General features: G+C 34.5%; 1 long non-coding RNA gene across 1 annotated transcript in view; it reads right to left on the bottom strand.

Moving 5' to 3' along the window:
- Positions 1–509: 509 nt before the first annotated feature.
- LOC109269425 (uncharacterized) overlaps positions 510–18423 on the bottom strand; it is an 83324-nt gene continuing 65410 nt past the window's right edge. Inside the window, exon 5 of the long non-coding RNA XR_008420059.1 lies at positions 510–4028. This is a non-coding gene — a long non-coding RNA (uncharacterized LOC109269425). The remainder of the gene's footprint in view (positions 4029–18423) is intronic.

Genomic DNA, 18423 nt, shown 5'->3' with positions numbered 1-18423 from the left:
TTTGTTACTCAAAGCCAACTAAGATAATCAACTATCTTTGAAACACTTGCTCTATCTATTTGACACTATTGAAGGGATGTATAAAAGTAAGGTTCTCATCCTCAAGGATCTTAAAGTGTAACTGGCTTACTGTCATACAAAAGTGAAGAGTACATGAAACTACACAAGGGGAACAGAGGAAGCAAGATAGATATAGGAATTCAGAACAGAAGATATCAGTGTAGGATAGAAAAAAACAGGACATTTGAAGAAGGAAGTAGAACTTGACATGTGTTTTATTTAATTTTTTTTTTTTTTCAACGTTTTTTATTTATTTTTGGGACAGAGAGAGACAGAGCATGAACGGGGGAGGGGCAGAGAGAGAGGGAGACACAGAATCTGAAACAGGCTCCAGGCTCTGAGCCATCAGCCCAGAGCCTGACGCGGGGCTCGAACTCACAGACCGCGAGATCGTGACCTGGCTGAAGTCGGACGCTTAACCGACTGCGCCACCCAGGCGCCCCGACATGTGTTTTAATGGATAAGTAATATTTCAAGAGGAAAAGCATGTATTATTTCCTAATATTCAAATAAAGATGTGATTTCAAAAGTATGGTTATTAAACAGTAAGGTATTCAAAAGAGCACATAAATTCAAAATGAACAGTAATGAATTTGAATTATCTCCAAGCCTGTGATATTTTACAGATGATCTAGGAAACAGGATTTTATTGAAAAAGAAACAGATGTTAAAACAATTATTTTTGTTATGATGTTTTAAAAAATGCTAGCATAACAGTTGAATACTTTAGTGTTTGGTGCCCAGATTTGTTTTCAAAAGCAAGACAATGACAAAAAGAAGTAAACATGTTAGGAAAAGTATAATTATACATTGCACTTTTTTGCTGATACTATTTTTATAAATCTTAAATTAGAAGGCCAGTTAAGTTTTTAATGCTTCTTTCAGTTTTAACCAGAAAAAGTGCAGAGCTGTTAATTTAAGCATCTTTGTTACCTTACAATTCTTGCAATAAATCAAAGAGACCTAAATTAGACACTATTGTCTTTGCAAAGTAACATGGTCACAAATTTCACAACAATTTTCATAAAATTCTTATTGAATCTCTGAATGTTTTATCCCATTTAACAAACTCTTAAGAAGATTTTAAGAAATAAATCACCTCCTTTAATATACATAATGCTTTCTGAAATTTGCTTCATTGGAAAATAGATTAAAAATTACTAATTAATAATTTATAATTACCCCTTAAATTTAGTCAGCATATTTCTTCCTTCTTATAAAGTCGCAACCTCCATTTGACTGAATTGACAGTGCCCATCAACAAATTTATCAGCTCCAGGAATTAACAGAATATTGGCCCTGGGGATGAAGAATTGGTGTAATTGTTCAGGTAACCCACCATTTGCGCTCTGAATGTAGATGAAAACATCATTTTGGATTTGGATATGGCTAGGGATACTTACTGACACCTATGTCATTTTCAGATGTACTTTAAAAAATTTTTTTTAATGTTTATTTATTTTTGAGACAGAGAGAAACAGAGCATGAACAGGGGAGGGTCAGAGAGAGGGAGACACAGAATCTGAAACAGGCTCCGGGCTGTGAGCGGTCCGCACAGAGCCCGACATGGGGCTCGAACTCACGGACCGTGAGATCACGACCTGAGCCGAAGTCGGACGCTTAACTGACTGAGCCACCCAGGTGCCCCATCAGATGTACTTTTGAGTCCCGTTGCAGAACGATGTATTTGACATAACTTGACACAATCTCTAGTGTCTCTCTCAAGCCTTTTATTCATCACAACATGTCCTCTACTAATAACTGGTGTGGAGCAAACAAGATAACAAGTGTGGAAAAGCTCTGAGGTTGAAATATCTGTCACTTCTTGTTTCCCCTATTTCCATTACATTCTCTTACAACTGGAAAATTCCTCCACTTTTGTTTAAAAAGATGAAGAACTTTAAATATATAGTTTCAATAATTCTAAATCTTGATTCCCATCCCAGACAAACATTATTCCTATTCTTTGGGTACCTTGCTGCAAGGTGTTGAAGGTGTGGTACAAAGACAAGGTAACCCATGTGCTTTGTGTTTTGAGTTAAGCACATTAAAATGTATATCTACATACTTGTATTAAAATATAGCAAAAAATTAAATCACTAAAAATAAATATTTAAACTAAAACATGGCAAAAAAAAAAAAAAAGATAACTGATCCAGATGCTAGAAAAAAAGATCTTTTTGAAATGTTTCTTTCAAAAATTGGTTGATATTCATTGATAAGCTGCCTTTGATTCTTAAATTAATCTGAATTCATCTATCCATATTACGTTGATTTATAAGTCATCTCAAGTTTCTTTGGGAGCTCAAATTTCAAAAACTATACATAATACAAGTTTGTAATTTCTAAATAAAATCTAAAAAAATAACGAGAATCATGTCAAAGATGAACTATTACTATCATGCAAGAACAATTTTTTTTAAATATGAAAACTTGAAAAAACCTTAATTCCACTTTCAACCATGACAGAACCTGCCTTGATACTACCCTTCTTTCCATAAAAGCAAGAACACTGGAAAAGCACGGAACAACTCTTTACAAATACTGAGAAAACACACAAAGCATGGCTGTGATCCTTAAGAAAAAAAAGAAGAAAACACTAAAATCTCCCCCTTTTTATAGGCGGACATTTACCAAACTCTGAGCAGAGAGGAGGACCTAAGCAAGTATAGCAGTCTTGCTAGACTATGGGATACAAAGATAGGAGCTGAAGGAGACGGAGTCTGAATTCTAGCCACCTGTCCTGAGCAGCTTAGAAAGTTACATCTCGAGGGAAAAACTGGAATATCTGATTCACTTCTCTGTGCCACCCTTCTTTCTGGGATATTCATGTTCTTCAAATCCAGGTGATGTGGCAGAACCAAACTCTATTTTTTGTCTCTTCAGATCTGAAAAATCATTTAAAGCAATGCTGACTTCTTTGCCTTGTAGGAGCTTCTCTATACCAATTTTGTGTCCTCTCCTACCGAGAATAAGCAAACATCCCCTAGTTCATAGGAGGTAAAAGAGAAAACAACCTGCAGAATGTTGAGGCCCAACTCAATTGGTTTGCCTAGTCTTTGGAAACGCAGCCTCTCATCGTTGCCTTAATTTTCATTTTCCTCCTAATAGATATCAATTTTATACAATTAAGTTTCTCCCCAAAATACACTAGTAACATGTGACAGAGAAAATCCTTGAGTTGTCTAATTCTCAAATTTAAAAAATCTGAGGGTCTGGACCAAAAGAAGAGGCGGAATATCAACTTGGAGTCGAGATAACACACACTGACAGTAACGACTAAATCCAAAGACGGCTTCACTGAAGAGAAAGCATTTTAAGATTTTTAAAAAATCCCATAAGAAGATCCCAAAAACGTCCTAAGTGTCATTAGCAGTTAATAAAGTTATTCACGCAGAAGTGTATAAAACAGAGCCCTGCACTTTTTATATTTTGTTTTCACTTTTTGGCGTGGCATGTGACACGGTATCAGCTTCATTAAACAAAATATTTGTAAAAAACATTAAAAAAAAAAAAGTCTGTACCTTTCATGCTACTTGAGGAGGATGAAGCGGGAGTGGGTGCACGGATGCGTCTTGCTTCCAGGGTTGATGGAGAACTCACCCTGGTTGTGGCCGATAATCTCAGACATGATTCCCATAAGGCTGAAGGTCCCTTACAGACGCCCACCAGGTTGTCCACCAAACTAAGGGGGAACACGTCCCTCAGCTGCCTCCTCACCACGGGGCGCTCGCCCCTCAGCTGCCGCCACTTCTTGGCTTTGCGCAGGCGCTTTCGTAGGGAGCGCCGCGCCGGCCGCCAGGCGAGGTCCAGTCGCCGCCGCCTGGGGGCGGTACAGCTGCATCCGGGGCTCTTGGGCTTGTCCAGTAACCTATGCAGGTCTGCCCTGCCTCAGGTGAGCTCGCAGGTGTGCTTCTTCTGCTTCACTTTTGCCACGTTGTCAGGGTTGTTTTCGAATGTTAGTTTTCCTATATATATAAAGGAGGAAAGTGCATGAACGTATTCTCTATATATACTTTTAATCTTAACGAATTTATTTTTTTTTAAGTTTATTTATTTATTTTTGAGAGAGAGAGCAAGTAGGGAAGGGACAGAGATAGGGAGAGAGAGAATCCCAATCCCTGCACTGTTAGTGCAGAGCCTGAGGCAGGGCTCAAATTCACAAACTAACCAACCAACCGTGAGATCATGACCTGAGCTGAGATCAAGAGTCAGAGGCTTACCCGACTGAGCCGCCCAGGAGCCCTTTCAATGTTTTTATTTATTTTTGAGAGAGAGAGAACGAGCAGGGAAACGGCAGAGAGAGAGATAGAGGATCCGAAACGGTCTCTGCGCTGAGAGCAGGTGAATGTATTATTTTTACATTCAAAAAGTCAACTATGATCGATCAAACTCTAAACTAGCTCTAGCCAATAGAAATATAACACATCTATGTAATTTTCAAACTTTTAGTAGCCAAATTTTAAAGAAACGGGTGAAATGCGTTTTAATAATGTATTTTATTTAACCCAACATATCCAAAATATTATCATTTACACAATATAAAATGATTAATGAGACATTATTGATCAAATACATCTGTCATGTTCTCTACAACACAGTAATGTTGATGCAGTGGTTAAAGTGCAATGTAGTCCCATTAAAGCAATACTTAACAAGGGAAAGTTTTTTAGAGTGGTTTAGTTTTTCAATTGAAGTTAGAAGTTAGTTTAAATAAAATTTAAACTTCAGTTCCTTCAGTGTATTACTCGCATTGGAAGTGCTTCATGGCTGCATGTGATCAGGAGCTACCATCCTGAACAACACAGTTCTAACCTCCCTTGATGATGGAAATTAGTGATTTTCAACAGTCAGTATGTCACTTTTCGAGACGTGTCTATCAGAGAAACATCTCCCTCAGCAGAGAGACACTGTTGAGAACCACTAGTCAAAATGAATTTTCAGTTGTATATCAGAAATTTTTATTAATTTTCAAAACAATAAATAAGTTAATTAAAATAATTAGGAATAATTCTGCAAATCTTAAAGTCAATTCTCTTGTCATTCTGCCAAATATCAGTACTTCAAAAAACTTTGAGTTTAAAAACCCTATTTTATTTAAAAACATCTACCTTGTACACACTTTGGGTTTCATATTCTCACTATACCGATTATTAAATTTCATCAAGACCCCAGAACATTGGCCACTTCATCTATTCTGGATGATCAGCCTCCTAGTGACTGCATTTTTATCCTTGTTTGAACCAGACTCTGGTCCATTACTTTTAAGTACTCTCTACCTACAACCCGCATACCACTTTGTTATCTTATCCTTCTATTACACTGGATCCATATATTACCACCAGAAAATCACTCCATGCATTTGCTTTCTCTGCTTCTATATATAGCACACTATTAAGCACTGCTGGGAAAAATTGTATCTCTGTGCCAAAACAAGTCTCTGTTCATGTTCAGTCAATGATCCTTCTATTTGTTCTCATCTGTAAATTCTATCGGCCCTTCCACATGGCAGGGTTTTCATCCCTTTAACATTTTCCTCTTTCTCCACTCCATCCCCGCACTCATGCACACCTCCATGCCCTTCCTTGACAGAGAAAATGTATCTCCTTAAATTACAGCAAATTTAGAAACCAAGTAGCAGAGAAATTCCAACCTCTTACCTTTACCCACAAATGAATTTATCTTCGTATACCTCTTTACCTCCTTTTAGATAGATCTCACTGAAAGAAGTGCCAAGTTATCTGTTCAAAGTTTACTTTGAACTTCAATAAAACTTTTAACCCTTTCAGAGACCTTTTTCCTAAGTATCTTATCCCTTTTGTTTTCTTACCTTCAAATCATCTCTGCTGTGTTCAACAAAACAAAACATAACAAAAATTCCCATTTTTATGTGTATATTATTCTTTCTCCTTTTCTTCACAATTGGGCCCCAAGGGGGAATTGTATTGTATGACTCTCTTTATCTCCTCTTGATTCCTAGCTACCTTTCCACCTAGCTTATATCCCCACAACTCCACTGAATCTGCTCTCAGTGAGGTCAAGGTTAATGTCCCTTGTGCCAGATGCATCACACACTTCTAAGTACTTACTCTACCTGACCTGTCTGTGCCATCCGATTAACTCCTCATTTCTCCTTTGGCCTTCCTGACACTGCTTTTTGCTAGATTTTTCTCAAATATCCTGGCCACTTCTTTTCAGTCTTTGGTATTAAATCTTTTTATGATTTCATATTTTAAAAGTTATGAATTTTATTAATATAAATTTTAAATAACATCCTCAATAGTATAATATGAAAAGAGAACATGGTGGTTTTCTTCTTAAAATCATTCAGCCTATTGACTCGATGAAGAAAATTCACCAAGCCAAATGAACTGATTTGCTTTACCAAGAGCTTATACTCTTGGAAATAAAAACTCTATTCTTCAAATGTGTCCTGAGAGAAAGTTATGTAAAAATCTTAATAGCGATATAATCAGACTATTACTACACAATTGCACCATAAAGAATACCAGTCATGGATATAATCATAGAAAATTGCCAGACAATTGCAACATTAAAATGCATCAATCATAGATACAATCACACAAATGACTACAATCAGTAGTAAAACTTAAAGCAATTACAACTTTTTAAGGAATTATTGTGTGGGAAAATTATTTAAATAGCAATACCATGTTTCTAACTTTTAAATAAATGCAAAAGAATGTCTCTGATACATGAATGCATCACCAACAGAAGGGCACTTCTGTGGTAACCTCCAATTTCTTTCAAATGTCCTGGCCACTTAAATATCAATGTATCTAAATGTCAAATCTCAATTTCAAAGAAAAGATAGATGCTAAAATGTAAGAAATAATGTACGTTGGTATTAAATAATTGTAATTGTGTCCTATAAAAAATGATTTGTAAATTCATTCAGGAGATGCCATCAAAATTATAAGTCATTTAAATTAGTTTTCTAAAAGTGACTTTCTAACTGTTGCAAATAGATACGAGAAATTAATAATACTGTATAAAAAGTAAAAATGTAACTTAAGAGAAAATTAAATGACCAGAAGCTTATAAAGGGGGGGAAAAGTATGCAAATCACCCTATCTACTCACATTTTAGATGTCTTAAATATTTTTCCTTTTATTTGTTTGCTGCTTTTGGTCCTCTTCATTCCTACTGACAGAAGTATAACAAACTTAGATATGTTTGATTTGAGCCTCCTTGGTTAAATGAAAATTCTATTCTGTTGAAATTACCCAGTGCAAAGTTGCTATGAACATATTCTAGCCAGATAGTAGGTCAGTGTGAGAGCCATTCACTTGTTTTAATGTAAATATGGAAAATTTAAATAAATGTAAAGAATCCAAAATTCCTTACTGATGGAGTAATTTTCCCTAAATATATCTGAGTTCTTTACCCAAGAGGAAAGGAGAGTTGTATGTGACTACGCAGGGCAGAAAAAACCACAACAGAATTGTCACATCTTACAAGCTTAAGACTACCGGGACCAGAAGATCACCAGGAAGTGGAATTTATGGCCAGAAAGTCTCATGAAAGGTTGCAAATAGATACAACTTAGATCAAGATAATTCATGATATCAGTCCTGCATCAAGCAATAAGCTAAAAATATGTATTTTCTTCCCTTTCATATGTCTCCTGCTTTGAACGAATCCCTGTTCCCGCAGACTAAATAGAAACTTACTTTTATTGTCAATTCAGCTACTTTGATAGCTAAATGGGCTTTCTTGATCCACCTTGAGAAAATACTATTATGTAAGTAAATAAGCATGTAAATAATATATAGCATATAAGAAAATACACAATTCGTTTCAAATGAGCAAATTACTAGTAAATCCTTGTTTTAAATTCTACACTATCAGAAAGAAATTCCCTTAGCTATGATTTTTATTTCAAAAGAAAATATATTAGACACATAAACTGGGATATCTTGCTTTGGAAAATTAAATATAAAGCCTTATACACCGAAAAATGAGATATTAAAAAAGACCTAACATTGGAACCTGGAAACATAAATGCATCAAAGGACTTCAGATGAAAACGGCAATTTCACTCACTTTCCTCCTCTCCTGAATATTAGTGCTATCATTTATTTAATGCCACTAAACTAGCTTGTCAGTTTTTTCTTGTTACTTTATATTGGCAAACATAATAATGTACCCAATTCTTTATGGAGTTTTGTTTATGTGCCAGGCACTTTACCAAATGCTTTGCATATGTTACCTCGTTTAATCCTTCCAGGAACCCCTTTGAGAATTCATCATTTTCCCTATTTTACAGATTAGGAAATTGCAGCTTGGGGAAGATGAGTAAAACTAATTGTCAGAAAAGGTAGAAAGCAAATCTAAATCTGTCTGACTCTGAAGCCTGAATTCTTAACCTGTACAGTAGATGTCCTTCATGAATGACTAAGTTATATCAGCTTAGTTACTGGGAAAAAGTAATTCAACTTTCAAAAGAATATTGCAATGTAATTAAATATAGGAATTTCTAATAATTTGAAAGCATTAATAATCCAAAATTGAGGGTTTTACAAAATAACTAGCAAATTCTCTTCAAAAATGTCAAAGTTATGAAATGCAAAGAAATTCTAAGGAAGTCCACATTAAAAAAAGTAATAAAGTGTTAGGATGTCCTTGGAACCACAGTAGAGGGGACAGCCATCTTGCCAGCGCAACCCAACGAAAAGCCCCTAATAGCGTGCCAGAAGGAATTGGAGGTCAACCAATCACCGAGCGACAGCACGACCTGACGCGAAAAAGGCCCACCCGGACCTAAACCCGGAACCACAGCAGCTTAAAAACCCCACCCCACCACACCTGGGTGCGACTTCCCTGACTGACACACTCTCACTCTCTCTCTCTCTCTCTCTCTCTCTCTCTCTCTCTCTCTCTCTCTCTCCCTCTCTCTGTCTCTCTCTCTCTCTCTCTCTCTCTCTCTCTCTCTCTCTCTCTCCCTCCCTGAGTCACAGAACCTCGCCCGAGACCTTAGTTCCCAGATAAACCCTTGGCTGCTAAAATTTTTTAGCCTCTGACTCCTATCTTTACCCTGCTTTACGCCTGACCCTAACAGAAAGAAATATGACAGAAAGAACGAACGAAAGAAAGAAAGAAAGAAAGAAAGAAAGAAAGAAAGAAAGAAAGAAAGAAAGAAAAAGAAAGAAAGATAGATAGATACATGGATGACAACTTCAGGAGTTATCCTGGAATGGATTTGTGACAGAGGGAGAAAAAAGTACCTATTAAGAACACTGTTAGGACAATGGAAGAAATTTAAATATGGACTGTGGATTAGATAGTAGTCTTATGTCAATGTTAAGATTTGTTTTTTATAATTGTCCTGTAATGTATAGGAGTATTGCAACTCTAAGTTTGAAATTATTCCCAATTATATCAAAATTAAAAGTGGCTGATAAATAAAAGTAACCAAAGTAAGGCAAATAGGAAGAAAACAATAGAATGATTGATAAAACTTTATAATTTTTATATTCTGATAATTATATACACTAGGTGATTAAGGAAGAAAATTAGTAAGTATTTTACTATTTGATAAAAGAATAGTATGGATTCCTTGTAGCATATCTCCAGGGGCATCATAGTTGATTAGTATTTTTTTTTTTTTTTAAATTAAAGACAATCTCTCAGGGTCTTGCATAAGAAGATTTGGCTAATACTTTAAGAGTTTATTAACTTATGCTCAAACTAATCTTGAATTACAATATAAATCCTTTGAAAGAATATTGATAGTCATGTAAATTCTGTATAAATTCATTGCCACTGTATTTTAAATATTCTCCCTTGATATCCTTAATCCCCGTGTATTATAGGCCAATGCTGATGTCTTAACAAGAATGGAAAGAATACTGATTGTTAGTGGTTTTGAATGATACCTAGCTTCAAGCAAAGGTGCAAGATGAGAAAAGGTAGGAAAGCTAAAACTAAAGACTATTTTCCAAAATGATAAAAAATATACAAATATAAAATTATAAAGATGTACCTCAATCTGTTGCTAGTAAAGTACATCTAAGGATATTCAGTATCATATCTTTTTAATTTTGGGATGAATATGAAATTATTTTCAGTTAAAAGAAAAAAGTGACATGAATCCCCTGTTGGTAATGTACTTTAAATATTTCTATTTGGGAAACTTAGAAAACAATTAGACTGTGTAATCATATCTGAATTTAGGAGAGGATCTGAGTTTAGTAGGAGGTAATTTATAAAAGTTCACATACTAGACTACTTGCTCTAAAGTTATCTTTTAGGGGCTCCTGGGTGGCTCAGTTGATTAAGTGCCCAACTTTGGCTCAGGCCATGATCTCACAGTTTGTGGGTTCAAGTGCCGCGTCAGGCTTTGTGCTGACAGTTTGGAGCCTGGAGCCTGCTTCGGGTTCTGTGTTTGCCTCTCACTCTGCCTCTCCCCAATTCATGCTCTCTCTCTCTCTCTCAAAAATAAATAAACATTAAAAAAAAACTTTTTTGGGAGGCACCTGAATGGCTCAGTCGGTTGAGTGCCTGACTTTGGCTCAGGTCATGATCTCGTGGTTTGTGGGTTCAAGACCTGCATCAGGCTCTGTGCTGATAGCTCTGGAGCCTGCTTCAGATTCTGTCTCCTTCTCTCTCTGCCCCTCCCCCTACTCGTGTTCTGTCTCTCTCTCTCAAAAATAAATAAACATTAAAAAAAATTAAAAAAAATTTTTTTAAATACTTATCTTTTAAAACAGTTTTGAGTAGATTTTGACTATATCTTTAAAAAAGATATATGAAGCAAATATGTCAAAATGTCTGGTATATCTGGGTGTGAAAATAGAAATGTCTATTTTCATTAGGTTGGGTTTCTTTTAAAATTAAAAATTGTTTTGGGACGCGTGGGTGGCTCAGTCAGTTGAGCCTCTGACTTTGGCTCTGGTCATGATCTCACAGTTGTGAGTTCGAGCCCCACATTGGGCTCTTTGCTGACAGCTCAGAGCCTGGAGCCTGCTTCAGATTCTGTGTCTCCCTCTCTCTCTCTGCCCCTCCCCCGCTCACACTCTGTCTCTCTCTCTCAAAAAATAAATAAACATTAAAAAAAAACTTAAAAAATTAAAAATTGTTTAATTTCAAATAATAGTTTCTTAGAAGAGTATCACTGGAAAATGAGCTGGTATTAGGAGAAAAGCAAAAAGTGATTATCTATTCCCAATCCTTGTTTTAATTTCCTATAAAATGCTGGTATTTGTGAAATCAGGAATCCAAGGATCAGTCAGGACCTTCAATTATCTATGTAATATTTTAACCTCCCTAGACTTGCAAATCTACAAAATTATGATATCTTAGATTCCTTTTAACACTGAAATTGATTCTCACACATACCATAGAAACATTAGCAAGAGAACATGGTTAAAGACAGGATTGTTGGATTGCCAGCAGCAGAAATTTGCCAAAACTAACTTAAGTCAAAATAAAATGGAGAGACAGGAAAGGCAGAAAGTTTCAGCATCATTAAGTGAATTGTAACCAGGACCTACCTGAAAAGCAAAGACCACACTAAGCCTTCCCCCCACCCTCTCTTTTAGACCATATACTTTGATTCTTATATTATTCTAAGATACTTTCAAGGTTGTTATCCTTCAGATTCCTAGATTGTTCTTGTTTATTATTTTATCTGCAATTAAATGCACTTAAGTTTTAGTTTTAGAATTTATTATGCCTATTAAACCATATCAGAAACTGTTGGTGCCTTAATCAACAATCATCTCATATCCTTTCTTCCTTTAAAAAAGAACAGAGTTTAAATATCTGATGCTTCAGGGCAAGAAAATATTGATTTATCTAAAATAAATCTTGATAAAATTACATATGATCTTATGAAATTTGGACAAGGACATGAAGGAAAAACAGTAGGTTTGGGGCAGAGAGGAAAATGTAAAGGACCTGAGAAAGTTTTCCTCACTCTAAAAAGGGGACACAAGAAAAGGACATTCTTCTGGCCTTGATCATTTCTTACTTAGAAATATTCTCCAAGTGTGTTTAGACTATGAAGGGGTAAATTCGAAAACAAAATTCAATATGGAAATGTGAAGTTTAAAATAACCTGTGCCTTTGAGAATAATAAGTCATGGGAGTAACCCAACTTAGCCTTTTTGTAGTGAGAGATAGCAAATCTAACTCATGTTTAACCCAGCCTAAGTTGTGTTATCTGTTATTTGAGCCTCATCATTCTATCAATTTTACCGAAGTAGTATTCTTAGTAGTTTTTGCTTATTTGTTTCTTGTACAGTATTTTATTTTATTCCATTAATTTTATATCACAACTTCTGGAGGAGTAAAGTGAATGGGAAAGGGGGAGGCACACATTGGAGACTCCATTGTGAAGGGCAAGAATGTAGAAAATTTGTTTTTCTAAAGAAAGAAAAAAAAAGGGATGACAGAGTCAGAAGTCGAATCAAAACCTTTTTCCTTGAAATTAGCGCTATCCATTAAATAAATTGTACTTCAATATATTAATAGAAAAGAGAATAATGCCTCAGTGCCAATCCAGAGTAATTTTTTAAAAACATTGAATCAACAGAAAATTGTAGATTTACTTCCATACAGAGCCAATATAAAAAGAAAATAAACAAGGAGAATCAGAACATCTCAGATTATAAAAATTCTCTCTAAAAAAGTCAATAAGCAACTTAATTAATTTACTAATTAATTGAAGTAAACTTCAACACTCCAAACTCACCTAAACAACCTTAAGTAAATGCTTTAAAAAATGATTTAAAAAAACTTGAATTATGAATTCTGAAATTCAGAACAGAAATGGACACCTAGGTTAATTCACTAAGAAAATATTTTTAATATTAGGATAAATATTAACATTTCAGCATGTGAAATGAGACTTGATCAAGCTCAGGCAATAAATTAAAGAAAAAGACAAATCATCTTAAAATACAAACTAAATTATATAGTCACCAAGTGAGAAAAGCTTAAACTCCAAAGTTAATAAGGAACATTTAGGGAAGTCATGATAATAACTAAGAGAAAGATCAGAATAATGAAAGAAACATGTTCAGAGAGAAATTGATGAAATAGAAAGAGAGGCAAAAAAAGATAAAAGATAGGCACAATTGGAGATGATAAAGAATAAAATGAAATAATTGAAAATGTTTTAAACCATAATTCAAAAATTGAATCTATCACCAGGTATCTAAAAAAAAATCTGCCCTTTAATGTTTAACTCCAATATCTTTCTTTAAAAATAAAGAAAATTATCCTCAGAAAATTCATTCAAAAAGACTGTCTGAAGTCAGTGAAGGAAAATTCCGATGGCATGAGAATTTTAGACAAAGATATCTAAACCAAGACAAAGGCAGGACAGGTTACGTTTCATAACTCAAGGAAAGAAAGTGTGAGCCAAAGGCTTTAAATCCAGCAAAAGTGTTTTTAAAGTGTCAAGTCTATACAAAACTGTGTAATCATGGGGTGCCTGGGTGGCTCAGTCAGTTGAGGGTCCGCTTTCAGTTCAGGTCATAATCTCGTGGTTTATAGATTTGAGCCCTGTGTTGGGCTCTGTGCTCACAGCTCAGAGCCTGGAGCCTGCTTCAGATTGTCTCCATCTCTCTCTGCCCCTCCCCCACTCATGCTCTGTCTGTCTCTATCAAAAAATAAATCAGCATGAAAAAAATTTTTGTTTTAAAAAGAAAGAAAGAAAACTGTGTAATCATAAAAGAACTCCAGGAATACTCTATGAGCCTTCCTACACAATCCTTTACCAGTTCACTACAGTCAAGAGATGATTGGAGCAAAATAAGTCAGTCACAGAAAAACAAATACCATATGACTTCACTTATATGTGGAATTTAAGAAACAAAACAAATGAGCAAAAGAAAAAAAAGAAAGAGAGGGAGGCAAACCAAGAAATATACTCTTAACTATATACAAAACAAACTGATGTTACCAGAGGAGAGGTGGGTAGAGGGATGGGAATGGGTGATGGGGATTAAGGAGTGCACTTGCTGTGATGAGTACTAGGTATTGTATGGAAGTGTCAAATCACTACATTTGAACTATAGTACACCTGGAACTAATAACACACTGTATGTTAGCCAACTGAAATTTAAATAAAAACTTAAAAAAAATAAAATTAGTGATAAAAAAGGGCTGAATTAAAGCACCTTTTAAAATGTGAATTGTTATCTTTTAAGAAATCATTGCATAGGAAAAAATTAAACTGTAACATCTTTGAAAGAATGTATGAAACATTGTTAGGGATATTTATTTATTATTATTGAATTGTTATTCTTATTTTTTGTTGTGGGCAGAGGCTGTGGTGAGAAAAGATTGTAACAGGACCTACCTGTAAAAGGTAATGGAAAAAAATCATTTATTATTATAAAGTAGTCTTACTCCTTGAAACATGTAACCCCATTATACTAATGAAATGATAACACATTTCATATAGTAGACTCCTTTGCTGCGAAAAAAAAATGATTGAAGAAGCTTTAGCAAAAGGGCTGATTTTGAGCTCTAAATACATTTAGTTGTAGATCTAAGATTAAAACAAATTGGAATAGTTGAAGAACAAGGTAAGAACAAAGATAAAATAGCCATTGAAACAGAAGGATTTAATAATGTTATAAAAACCCTTTACACAACCTTATGCAAATAAATGCCCAAACTTTGATGAAACAAATAACATCTCAGCAATATATAATTTATCACACTTGATGATAATAATAGAAAGATTAAACAGATAATTTCCATAAAATCAGACAGGGAGAAAAAGACACAGGGAAAGACAGAGATAGAGTAGAAGAAGAAGCAGAGATACAGAAAAAGTGAGAGAATTATTAAAGAACTACCCTTGGAAAAAGTTACTAGGTCCAAATGATTCTATACAAAATAATATTACATTAAGAAAATAATATATTATGACTAATTAAAGTTTAATAATTGTGAAGATAAAAAATGTTTTATGATACTATATTGATAGATATAAAAAGATATATAACTATCTCTATAGATTAAAGCCTGTGATAAAATTCAACATCCATTCTTGAATAAAATTTACTCAATATTATAGATATACACATGTACATATAATACTGTATACTCAGCCCTAAAGCCAGCATCTTAATATGGAAGAAATAGAGGCATGACTATCAAATTCAAGAACAAGACAAGAATACTATCTATTTCCCCTCTTACTTCACAATATATTGCAAGTATTGACCATGAAATTAGATGAGAAGAAATAATTAAGACCCATAAGAATCGGAAAAGAAAAAGTCTAAAAAAATAAACTCCAAATGGATCAGTGATATAAATATAGAAAATCCATACAATTACTAGAGAAAAAACACAACTGTATTCTTTATAAGCTATATTTTTTTAAATGTCTAAGTATAACTCAAAATTCCAATACAATAAAAGGAAATACTGAAAAAAATTCTGCATGCTGTACCCCAACGCCCCCCCCCCCCAAAAAAAAACACTGAAACAAAACAGATATCATAGAAGGGAAAATACTTGCCATATATATCACAGCTAAAAGGTGATCATTCAGGGGAAAATAATAAAAATAAAAATAAGAGCAAAAAAGTATTTTTTTAAATTTTTTAAATATTTATTTTTGAGAGACAGAGCATGAGCAGGGGAGGGGCAGAGAGAGAGGGAGACACAGAATCTGAAGAAGGCTCCAGGTTCTGAGCTGTCAGCACAGAGCCTGACCCAGGACTTGAACCCATCAACTGGGACATTATGACCTGAGCTGAAGTAGGACACTTAACTGACTGAGCCACCCAGAGTCCCCAAGTGCACTTGCCCCAAGTGCAAAAAACATAAATAGCTTACAAAAAGAGACATAAGAGACATACAAGTGACCTTTAAACATACAAAAAGATATTTGATCATTCATGATTTTTGTTTCAGAGAGAGAGAGAGAGAGAGGAGAGAGAGAGAGAGCGTGTGAGTGCAGGCAGGGGAGGGGCAAGGGAAAGGGAGAGAGAGAATCCCAAGCAGGCTCCATGCCTAGCACAGAGTTGCAAGATAACCTGAGCTGAAACCCAAACGTTTGAAAACACACTCTGTTTGAAGGCTGTAGGAAATAAATACTTTCATGTATTACTGGTGTGAATACAAAATAGATCTAGCTCTATGGGAAGACTTTGGCAGTATTCAAAAAAACTTCCTACGTGTTTACCCTTTCTCATAAAGAACTCACTTTAGGGATTTACCCTTAAGAAACACAAAAATACAACTTAAAAACATAACTCATAAATAGGAGATTGATTCTGCAGCTTTAAACAAAACTATGAAAAAAGTTTCTATGAACTCATGTTGTGATTTTCAGTATAGGCTCTTTTGTGAGAAATTAAGTTCCATAAAGTATAATGTACTACTTTTTTGGATAAGAAAGAAGAGTAGAAATATTTAATAAGTAATGCCTTAATTAAAAAAAAAATACAGGAAGTGAAAACCTGAAGCCAGTGAAATTAACTTCCTGCCAATGTGGGGGACAACGGCAGCATGGAAATGGATACAAAGAAAGAACTTGTCACTTGGAGAAATCCTGATTGCAAGGCTAAGGCAGGAAAAGTATAAGGTAAGACTAGATGGTCTCCTTGTTTACAGAGAGTAAGAAATTTCTTTAGAAAATCATGGGAATGTGTCTAAAAGATCCTGAAGCCAGCTTGAATAGACTCCTACTGGCCAAATGTGGAACTGTTTGGGTATCAATATGAATAAGAACATGATTCACTGAAATGAGAAAGGAACCTAAAGTCTATATTGTTGTTAGATAATAACAATTACAAAGTGAAGAGAAGGGAAAGCTCTTCCTTATGGACTCATATCAATTAACAAATGTTGAAAAAATTATAGAACTTAAAATGTATTCTTTTTCACCTATCAAAATAATAACAGAAATAATGGGTGCTGATTATGTTAGTGAATATATGCAGAACATGATATTCATACCCTCATAAAGTTGTTCCCTACAGATTACTTATTAAAAAGAACTTGTGGGGCTGCCTGGGTGGCTCAGTTGGTTAAGTGTCCTGCTTCAGCTCAGGTCATGATCTCACAGTTGATGAGTTCGAGCCCTGCATCCAGCTCTCTGCTGTCTGCACAGAGCCCACTTCAGATCCTAGGAAAAAAATTCACATTGAACTGCATTCCTCCAGTTTAGAACCATTTGAGCTTCATTGTCTAAGATACTGCTAAGATGCTGTCAAGATGGTGTCTCTCTTACTTCAACTAGTTGTAATAAATTTAGCTTTCATATAAATTAATAATTAACAAAGCTTTGCTTTATTAACAGACTAAAGGGAATTTAGTTGTTAAACTAAACACAATGTGTTTAACTAAATACAATGTGTTATTCTTAATATACTCTGGATCAAAACATCTATTAAGGATTTTATTTGGACAATTGGAGGAATTTTAATATGGACTATATATTAAATAATTGTATCTTTCAGTGTTAAATTTCCTGATTGTGATAATTTTATTAGAGTAAAATGGGAGAATATCCTCATTTTTTGAAGGTACATTCTCAAATATTTGAGAAAACAAAGCAAATGTGATTAAATGTTATCCTTTGGTGAATGTGCTATTCTTATAACTCTTAAATCGATTTGAATTTTTCAAAATAAAAAATTGTGAAAAGTGATGCAAAAAACTTGATAGTGACATGAATATAACTGTACTTTAAAATTCTGGTTTTAAAATTCCTTAATTAGAAGATTTCTAACATTTGAGTTCTTTTGTTTTTATTCTTTTGTTTTTAAACTTTATTTCTATATTAATTGGCAAATTTAAATGATTTTTCTTATTTTTCAAAATTTATGTTAAAACTGGCATCTCAACTTAAAGGTAATTCTTAAGTAGTCTTGGGAAAAATACCCATAGCTATTTTTGAGTTGTTTGAAAAATTCGTATTAAAAATAATTGAGATTTTGTTACCTAACAAGTGAACCAAAATACTTCCAGCTTAGCAGATGTTAAAACATTTATGAGAAATAATCTTTGACCAAAATGTAAAAATATCCCTATAAGCATCAGCAAGTCTCTCTCTTTTCCTGGCCTTATATGACTCACTTAATGGATAAATTGCTCATGCCCTGGGTTTCCTGCTGATTAGAAGTTGCTACTAGCACGATGCACATGAGAAAAATTGCAAATGTTTCTCAGAGACCCACAGAGCAATGTTTTTCCAACTTTGCAGAACATTGCCAAAAATATCTACCTGAATTATAGGCGCCAGGGATGGATATCATCAGAACACATCGCAAAATTTTAAATTAATATCATTTCATTTGTCATGTCATTACAGAAACTGCCCACTGCGAGGTGGTCAGTCGAGGAGCATAACTACTAAGCAAACAG

This window comes from Panthera pardus, unplaced genomic scaffold (genome assembly GCF_024362965.1).
Source record: "Panthera pardus isolate Hobbes unplaced genomic scaffold, ASM2436296v1 HiC_scaffold_7, whole genome shotgun sequence".
NCBI classification, from domain to species: Eukaryota; Metazoa; Chordata; class Mammalia; order Carnivora; family Felidae; genus Panthera; species Panthera pardus.
This window is presented reverse-complemented; position numbering and strand designations above follow the sequence as displayed.